Here is a 10,650-nt window from a genome sequence, read left to right as displayed (position 1 = left end):
TTCCATTTTCAGTGGAGGTCCGCTGGTACAGGAATCAGGATTTACGAAGTTGCAGCAGATCTACTGTTTTGCTTTGCTCGGTTGTAGTTGTAGTGGCAGCAGCAAATCACCCGCCTCTGATGTGGAACACTACAATTTTCATCGTGGGATGTCAACTTCATCAATATTCACTAGGCCCCCACCTCTCAAATCTCAGGATGACCTGCTGAACCCATTGAGGTTTCGATTTCGGTTTCAACTTGTTTGATTGTTTTGACATTAATCTAAGAACGTTTTGGGCATTGACTCATAATACAGAACCACTGATGGAATGGAATTAGTAAGCTGATGGGGCAGTAATCCACCGGGAAGAAATAGTGACTGGACATGCAAATTTCTCCAGATAATTTTTTTGTGTGTAGACATGCAAGTATCAAGTTTCTCTTTCCTCATTTCTCAAAGATGGGAAAGACGAAGTTGGCCGACCATCATCCATACTAAAGACAGAAAAAATTTGCGTTTGCTAAGAAATTTTTTTTGAGTAGCAACGTATAACGGGTTGAGCTAGTGAACAAAACATGTCCAGAGCAAGAACATGCCACTTCGCACATCTCGCCATTCAAACAAATGAAGAACTTCCATAATAGATTCCTCCCTTGCAGTGGCAACCATCTGCATCTTTATCGTGTGAAGAGAAAAAAAGTCGCAACATCGCCTCTGTTTGAATAACAATATGGAAAGAAACGGCTCAAATACAACCACCAAACCACAAACTATTGTCTTCAGGCTTTCCCTACTAATGAGTTCACAATACACAATTACTGCACTGCATAACACGTTTTCTTTATATTTATATATACCTTCAGTTTCAAATGTAAGCGAAAGAGAGACTTCGGAGAGAAATTCAAGAGCTAAAGCCCTAGTTCTTTGGGGAACTATTTTACTTAGAACAACTTCAGAGAGAAATTCAAGAGCTAAAGCCCTAGTTCTTTGGGGAACTATTTTACTTAGAACAAAACAAACCTTTCTTCTGTCAGTAATCAGTATCCAGAAATATTGGATAAAGATCATTAGCAGATGCGGACGAAGTGGTTCCGATCCATGGGCCATCAATGGACATACTGTTGGTGATTTTCTCACCAACTGCCTGATGTTTGTCACCTCTAAAATGCTTCCTCATGGCCTCAATTTTCTCCTCAGTCATGACAGCGCCTCCAAATTCCAGCACCAGAACAGCAACCTTGCCTTCAAGCATGCTAACCACAGATGACATCGGCGGCCTGAGTGCTGGAGTCGCATTAGTACACATCAGAGCTACCTTTGTCAATACTAGCGCCTCCTCTTTGTCAAAGTGACAACCGAGCCTCTGATCAACTAAATCTATCAAATTTCCTCTCTCCTTCAAAACTCGTACCTAGAAACAGAAATGAAAAGTGAAAATATTTCCCTTTCAAGCTTCAGGTACTGATCAGTCGCAAAATATGCTCTAAGTACTACAACAGGATGAAGTATATTATGTCTCTTGATTATTAAGTGACAAATGCAGTTGATTAGCACCCACTAGTTTTTCATCTCAAATGAGTCAAATACGGATCAAACATGATTTCTTTACCGATTTTGATTAAAAGTTGGTAAACTCCAACATCACTTACTAATGGTTCACTGGTTGCCAAAAACTTACCGATACTGTTTTAAAATCGCCAGCTTTTATTGAGTTTTATTAGCAAGAATTATTTGTCAGTGTCATTACATGAAATGTTTTACACCATCCATTGCCTTCTACTCGATTCTAGTTTAACAAGAAATACTTGATTATGCAACTCAGGTGACAATCAAATTTAATGGGGACTAATAATGATTGCTTACTCAAAGCAAGACAAAATCTAACTAAAGAACTCAAAATTATATGAATGTGAAAAAAGTTATACCTCAATCGAAAGTATATGGATATTCTAGTCAAGACATGGTCTTGAATTTTTTTTAATATAACAGTTATTGCCAAAATTGAATAGTAGTCAAAGGACTTGTTTGGCACCAATGGAACTACAGGGTGTATGAACGTCAAGCATAAAAACATAAAGACCAAAACTGAACTACCCCAAACTTGAAGGAATAGAATTTTCTTCAATCCAAAAAATGAATCTACATGAAAATTCAGTGTAGACCAACATAATAAGAAGAATCAGATTAATTTGAAATGACAAATTGCACTTAGCAGCACGACAATTCGTTAAGCAGGTTTCAATAGCTGGCAACTGTAACACTCCTTTGCAACAATTAAAAGTGCATGTGAGGAATTACATACTATGCTCACACTTCCTTAATCCATTTTCCACCGGCACAAGTAGACATTTAAATATGGAAACGATCATAATTGAAATGATAGAGTTGATTACCCAATCAAGTAGATAAAAGCATTGCTCATTTTTTTGGGAACTACTGTTGCTCCGGCCACTAACAACTTCTAAGGCAACGATGCCAAAACTATAGATGTCGGCTTTGTCAGTGAGGTAACCATGCATTGCATACTCTGGTGCCATATATCCACTGCACAACAAGAAAAAAGCTTGTGTTTGCAACAAGCTAACAGCCTTAAATAGTGCATACTTAATATTCCTAAAATTCAAAAGAACGAGAGATTCCTAAATGTGACAATTCTAATAGAATTTACTGAGAATATTTCAAAAAAAGAAAAAGACCATAGTTGTTTTATATAATTATCAGGCTTCATATATGATTTCATAACTTGGAAAAGAGGCACTCCGACTGAAAAATGATTTGGAAACACACTGAGCCAAGGTCTGTGAATAAATGGGCAGCGACCGTAAGAGGATTCGTAAAGCCAAGCCTAGGGGCAGAAAAGCTTCTTAGTGTTGTTGTCATCGTCGTTGCTGTACCAATAGAAAAACAGCCCTTCACTTCCTCGCTAGCTTTCTAACCCTTGCAACACACGTGCTTGCTTTGTATATTTGGGTTTTATTTTGTTTGTAACTCACTTGAAAGTGCATCCTCTATGTTAATGTCATGTGAGACATATCTACTAAATTGTGTTTTTCATATAAAGGAGTATACATAGATAATTCATATTGAAATTTTAACATATAGTAGTTAATTTTCATTAAATTGTTTTTCATTAAGTTGATTGTTATAGGGGAAACTACTAAAACACTTAATATTACATGTCAATATGTGTTGTTAAAATGTATTGCATCATAATTGTATCATAATAGTTTCACAAACAAGCTTTTTGTTTGAGTAAACACATTAGTTAGGGCACACTGAATTACTGTACGAAATATTTCTCTTGAATTGTTCTTAATGTAGTAAATGGAGCACATAGGATATTATCAATCAATCTCCCGTAAGAGTATACGAACTTTCCAGAAATTGTATTAGATTATCTAAGTTTGTTGAGATAACGGAAATTAATTAAGGTTATAGTTCTTTTTTGTTGAATTAATGTAGAACAAACTTACAGCTATATCCTTTTCCCTAATTAATCACATTCTTTTCATAAACAAGTTGACTTTTCACACATGTTAATAAAAAATTTTGAAACATGTGAACATGCTTATTTATGTTTTTCCTTGGGTATAAAATAGAAACATGGGTGAATTAGCTCTATTGCCTATAATACTCAGTTATATTTAAATTAAAGATTACATGAGTCAATATCAGAGTAACATTATTAATGGTAGGTTATGTGACATACTTACCATTTCTTTTTACATGAAGAGTGGTGGGACCAGCATAAACTTTTGTGGTTAAGCCACATCTGTTGAGCTCCATTCTTTGGGATGATGTGAATCGATCACAAAGCTCCATTCTACTCACTTTTCTTAAGTTAGACTATATGTTCCAACTCCATTGTTTTATGTTGTAACTGACTCCTAATTAGGTTAACTGGAACATAACGCAAGAAACTTACTAAGTTCCAGCAATCTTGGTGCTAATATGTGTGTTGTCTTCCTCATCAAGCTTTGCTAAACCAAAATCTGATATTTTAGGGTTGAGATCCTTATCCAGTAAAATATTAGTAGCTTTAATGTCTCTATGCACAATCTTCAGCCTTGATTCTTCATGAAGATATGCCAAGCCCCTGGCAATACCTAGACATATCTTGTGTCTTGTCCGCCAATCCAACTTTAGCTGAAATTCTTCAGAACCTTCAATTGTATCAGAAGACATCAAAACTGCTTTATTGTCATGTCATTAACTGAAGTCAGTGAAGCACAATGTGATATCAAATTACCAAATAAAGCGCGAGCAAGACTGTTATTTTCCATGTACTCGTAAACTAGCAAAAGTTGATTTCCTTCAATGCAGCATCCATAGAGTTTCACCAGATGTGGATGCTGAAGAGCAGAAATCATCCCAATCTCAGTCAGGAACTCACGATTTCCTTGCTGTGATTTGGAAGAAAGCTGCTTCACTGCTATAGTGGTGCCATCTGACAGAAAACCCTGCAATTCAACTTTGGCATCAGATCTATGAAAATTGAGTTACATTGAACTTACATTGATCTTTTCTGTTGGGATGAATCTGGCTTTCTATAGATCTTTTCTGTTGGGAGTTGGGGGAATCTGGTTTGCCAATTTTCCAGCATACCTTGTAGACAGAACCAAAACCACCTTCTCCTATCTTGTTGGCAGCATCAAAATTGTTTGTGGCGGCTTTAATCTGTCGCAAGGTAAATAAACCAATTTGCAATGCTAGACCCTTCAATTCTGCAGCACGTTTTGGAACTTCTAAGAATTTGGAAAAGTCAACAGCTAAAGTATGTAATCCACTATCTAACAAGGACGTATCAATTCCTCCTCAATATTCCAGAAAACCTTTTTGTGACCTTTTGGTCTGAGCAAGTTCAGTACAGAATAGCTTAGCATCTTGAAAATTACTTTCTGGGAAAGTCTGGCATCAGTTGGCAGTATGTATTTTTGAAAAGTAAAATGAGAATGTCCCCAGGGTATTTGGTAGTGAAGGAAAAGAAAAATCTTACAGAAAACCCACTTGGAAACGTAGGGCATGGTTTGTATGTTTTAATTTCTCGTACATGTGAAGTTCCAGCAGCTTTTTTCGGTGTCTTGAAATGCAGACTTAGTGTGTACACACACACACACATCTGAGAAACGATCTACCATCTCTCCCTACAACTATCTATTCCTTAATTTTTTGGATTTCCAAATGAAAATTTAGTTCGTTGAGCAAACCAAATGGTTCTATGACACTTTGGCTGTATATCACCTAATAATAATCTTTGGCTTTTTGCGTCAAATCGAATTCCCTACGGAATGCACAAATGTCACGCATCGACAGTTTTATGGGAAATGTAAATCTAGATGCAGCATTAATGATGCATTGTGATTACACCTTCCCCACCAGGAAATATAAATGATGCAATGTGATTATTCTCCCTCTCAACCAGAATACGGAAGGGGGAAAATGTATTCAGAGTGCATAACATTCTCATATTTCTTGACAGATACACGTGGACTAAATAGCAGAGATTCCAGGTAAGCAACTACCTTCTGCCATTTTATCTTTACGTCCAAGGCATCCTCTCCACCAAAGGATAACCAGGATAAGGAAAACTACAAAAACTATAGCAGCCAGAATCCCAGCCACTGTGCCAGCAGATTTGCTGGCAGGGGGTCTAAAGCCTGCAGTGAAGAAAGAACAAACAAATATTTACCCAAAACTGTTCAGTTACGTGGGGTAGATGTAAATGCAGAAAAATATCTGTAGCTTCTCATTGAACACAGAAAGAAATTGATGGAGAACACACTAATTGAGAATCAAAAGGACATAAAACCGCCCAGAGTACTCCACAGAAACTATCAGATAAATGAGCACGGGAAGATGTCATCTATGGAACATGTAATACAAAATACAAAGGGAAAAAAAAAATCTACTCTTCATTCTCAAGGCTGTACTGTATAATACAGGTGAAATGGTTGTAATCCATAGCGGAAAAGTGAACAAGGCTATCATTTCGTAGTCTATTGGAAAAATTAAAGATACACAGAGAAAACATGCTCAGATAGAAAGAACACAAAGCAACCTATAACCAATTTTCAACTCTAAGAGTAATAATAGACCCTAGTCAGCTATCATGCGTAATTGACCTGATCAATAGTGACATATGCCAATGGCCCGAATCCAACAGTAGGCATTTGCAACCAAACCAAGTAACTGAATAGCCTATTGATGACTTCTGGTGCAAGACAAAGATATGGGTATTCTTTTCAACATGAATATGAGTAACTTTCTCAACAGAGAGGCACCAAGTGAACATGGAAGCATCCATCTACATACCAGGATAGATGGAGATAGCAGATATAAGAGGACCATAGACTCCTCTGTCAGGTATAGCAGTGGTTCCTTTCCCAGCCCAGTAGAATCGTATCTCCAGAGTGCCCTTGGTCACATTGAGGAAAACTTTTTATGACCTCCTTTCCAACTCCACCTGCTTCAATCTTAATGTTGAAATCTTTCCACATCAATTTCCCCTGAAATAATGTTTCATCTGAATCAAGTTGAGTGTCTCCACACTAAACAAGGTGAAACTTTTAGTCTCCATAGAATGTACAAATCATGGAAAAATCATGATTTGCAAGTACGAGATATTTGGATAAACTTCCCAACCATAACATATTGAACGCTTTACGTGCTTTACATATTAGAACCAGCACTACATAATGCCCTGAGTTTACCTGTATATAAATATTAAAAGCTCTCCTCCCAAGGCTTTGATAACTTTTGTCGTCTGTGAACACTATCTCCGCAAAATGAAGGTTTACATTGTAGGGCCCATCCATCAGACAAAAACCGTAATAAGTTAGAGAGATAGCAGAACGTCGTGCTTTCGTGTAAAGTTGGGTATTATTCATGTACAGTCTGGATGTATTTTCGACTGTATAGCTATATGTAGTGCTATCGTAATCAGGGAGGTAACCACTGCTACTGCACGCCCAGTAATCACTCCTGAAGCATCTTGAAGGTGTAGCCTCCCACAAATCATCTTCGTACATGGTGCCCCCTATTTCTGCTTTGTTCCCACCGCAATTTATGAAGAGCTTATACCGATCTGAATGGAGTAAAAAAGCAGCCACAGAGAAGAATCAAGTTTTCTTCTTTTTGTCAATATGGAGTGGACTTTCCAGACACACTAAATAAGCTAGCATTCCCTTATTGAAAAATTACATAGAAACTCCCCAGTTTATGAGCAACCCATTATTTCATGAAGGTGGGTGGTTTTGAAGTTATTTGAGTAATTATGCATTAACCATCAAAGATTGACATGATAGCCAAGAGGAGAGTTGAAAAGGAGATAAATTTGATGAGAAATTACACAGAGAGAAAGATGCAAATTAGAATATGATGATAATCATAGGATATGTTAGAATAATTTAAATATTAAATCACACATTTATCTAACCGTTTAAGCTTTTAAAACAGTTGACTATGGTCTCATAAAATCTTGTATGTTGTTAGAGCTGGATGTCATGAGTTCAAATCTTTCGAGGCCTCATTTGTCTCCCCAATTAAATATGTCCACACTTCATCTAACAACTTAAACTTTTAGAACAATTTGCTGTGGTCCCACAAAATCTTATAGGATATACAACATATCAACTTATTCTACAGCAATGACTTTGTAGCATATTAACTTACTTTTTGTACAATGGGGACTCTGCAAATATGAGACAAGTCCACTCGTGGCAGAATATGAGGTTCTGAGCAAGTCAGCAAAGATTTAACTGTTATAATCATCATCATTCTAAATTAAGTTCAATGCTAAGCACATAAACAATAAAAATGCGGGTCCTTGGAAATCGAAGTCTCTTGTTCCAAAATTTAATCGCGAACATACGCATTCTCAACCTCGGAGCTTGCAAACAAGTTGCTGTAGAGAAAAGACAAAATCAACATTCAGCAGAGCAATGGAAATTTCATACACATACAGGATGTAAGTTACTCTTTAAGTACACATTTGAGGGAAGCCCTGGACTGACTGAAGGAAATAGGAGATACACAGATCTTTCTTGACATTCTGAGCCTCCAGCGGTGAAGTTGTATGATAAATCACTACACAGAGAAACAGTCAACCATTTCCAAAATCTCATTAATTTGAAGAATACACTGAAAGTCATTTCATCAAATGATTTTTTTTGTCATACTTCCATCAAATGATAAGTATGTACAAAAATGCAGGCCAGTTACAAAATATGGACAGGTAAGGCAAGATGAAAGGCAAAAACATCACAAGATGATGAAAGTGATATTTTATTCCTATTGAAAATATCTTATCTTAAAATATAAAAAGGAGAAACACTAATTGGAGTATACGGAGACTTTAAAACTATTTATAGTGTATAAAAACATTTTTACCTGTAACAGTACAACAGTCATGATGTATAAGGCAAAGAGGCTAAAACAGAACTGTGATTCCAACTAGTGCTAAGTCACATCTTCTAATAAGAAAATATCCACACCACCATTTATCTGTTTAAACTACCACGTGAGAGCTTCATTCCTACGCCCATAAGATAATATCAACTTCTCCTAAGTACACTCATTTTGGTTGTAGAGTTTCTCAAATACACAAACCCATAAAAACATTATTATCAGCAAGAGATAGCCCAAGTAACTAATCATATAGTGCGGGAGACACATTAGACAAACTTTCAAAGATGATTAATGGGAAGTAAAAAATTTTCCAAACGTAATTTTAATCATTCCAAGAGGTCTGAGAGATCTCCAGCTGGGAAGGAACGGCTTTTTGTATAAGGGAAAATGGAGCTAACCAGGCACTTCCAAGAAAATCCACTTTATATTCTTTCATGCATATCATACAGTTCAGCCTCTTTTGTTACATATATTAATCCAATTAACAGATCCCAACGAGGAGAAAGGTACTGATGAGGTTTCCATTTACCTCCAAAGGCTACTAAGCATAAAGATGCAAGATGGGAATGCATAATTGCTTAGTTCAGAGCAAGATTAGCCAGATAGAGCTAGAAGCAAATTCATGATTAAACAAGATATTTTCTTCAGGCAGCGAAGCTTACACATTTTTTCCTTTCACCAGGATCCAATCAGGGACTGCTCCAGTCAACTGGTTTCCAGTCAGATAGCTAAACAAAATTATTTGATCGAGTCAGTTCCTCATGTACTCTATGCACTCAAACTGAAATTTTTTTTATTTATTTAGCAGATTAAAATCATTTATTTACTACTGGTGTGGAGAAAAATCAGTTTAAGTCATGATAACAATATAGAGCTTTTAGCTGGAGATGAAAGATCAAGGAAATCAATGACAGAGGAAAACCCTGATCCTTGCGAAACTTGGAGTGCAAGGAGAAAGATTACCATAACACTAGTACACAAAGCTGAACTAGTGAAGGATACTTCCAAACTAGGTTATCAACTATTTCCTTGCGATAATGTTTTTGTCCTTCTAAGACATAAGATAAATAATTAAGGAAGATGTGCTATTGTCAAGCTGTCAATCGTCAGGCAGGAAGATGAGATGATGCCCCAATGTAAAACAGTCCAAGAAGCTTAGGACTACAGTTTCCCATCATTTTCTAAACTAGGGACAAGATACCAAGGTCTTCCGCAGACTTTCTACATAGCACTTAAGAACTGCACTCACCAAACTTCTAGGGCCATTGTTGTGGAAAGAACCAAGTAGAGAGCCTAAGGACTTTTGCTATCTTTAATCTCCTATACATCATAAAATAGGCACACAAGACATGCATTGAGTGCGGACACATACAACTGTCAAATACTTAGGTATCACTGATTCATTTAACTCTTCCAGCGTAAATAAGTAACTATTTGAAACTTGTGAATCATGCTCTTTAAGCAACAGAAATATCAGCGATCTACGCCTGCTCCATGACTAGAGTCCCACCAAAATAATTACTTGACAATAATCATAAATTCATAACCCAACTCATTATAAAATTTGGATGGTGAAATAATAAGCATTCATGACATGAGGACTTTGAGAGTTATAAAATGGATATGTTATCACGGTCTAAGTTCTATTGATACCTCAACTACTTTATGGTAAAAGTTGACTATAGCTTCACCACTAGAACAACTTGAGATTTTAGATTCTTCCACAAAATAAGAAAAGAAGCCTAAGTTCAGCATTGAAGTACTTACAGATATCCTATGTTTTCCAGGCTGCGGTAGGATTCAGGGATTTTGCCACTCAGATTGTTGAAGCTGAGGTCTCTGCAAAGCAATTAATGTGAATATATATTGAGAAGATAGTTTTAACTGACTCCCACAGGACACTCTTTGAGCATACTTCAGAGGATTGTAGAAACACAGACAACATGAATGAACATAAAAAGTCAAGTTCAGATGTTTAGACATACAGGTCAACTGCCTAGTGCCTATGCTTTCTACTAGACATTCATTTCCAGAGGCATTCATCGCCTAAATCCATGTTTCAAGTTGGTCACATGCTATAACTATACAAAACTGCTGTAAATCAAATTTACAAAATGCAAATTTCAAATTGTATTACTAGAAATGCAATTTGGGCACTAAATTGAGTGCATCCCAAGGAATGCAACATATTATAGTTCAAATTGGGAGATTCCACTAATCTAATAGGACCAAAACTAAAGCTAAACATAATTTGTTGAACGC

The 10,650-nt window shown here is 36.5% G+C and overlaps 1 pseudogene; it reads right to left on the bottom strand.

Moving 5' to 3' along the window:
- Nucleotides 1-829: 829 nt before the first annotated feature.
- Nucleotides 830-10,650, bottom strand: part of LOC104431428 — a 99,071-nt pseudogene continuing 89,250 nt past the window's right edge.

This window comes from Eucalyptus grandis, chromosome 6 (genome assembly GCF_016545825.1).
Source record: "Eucalyptus grandis isolate ANBG69807.140 chromosome 6, ASM1654582v1, whole genome shotgun sequence".
NCBI lineage: Eukaryota > Viridiplantae > Streptophyta > Magnoliopsida > Myrtales > Myrtaceae > Eucalyptus > Eucalyptus grandis.
Note: the sequence above shows the minus strand (reverse complement) of the source record. Positions and strands in the feature narration are given on the sequence as shown.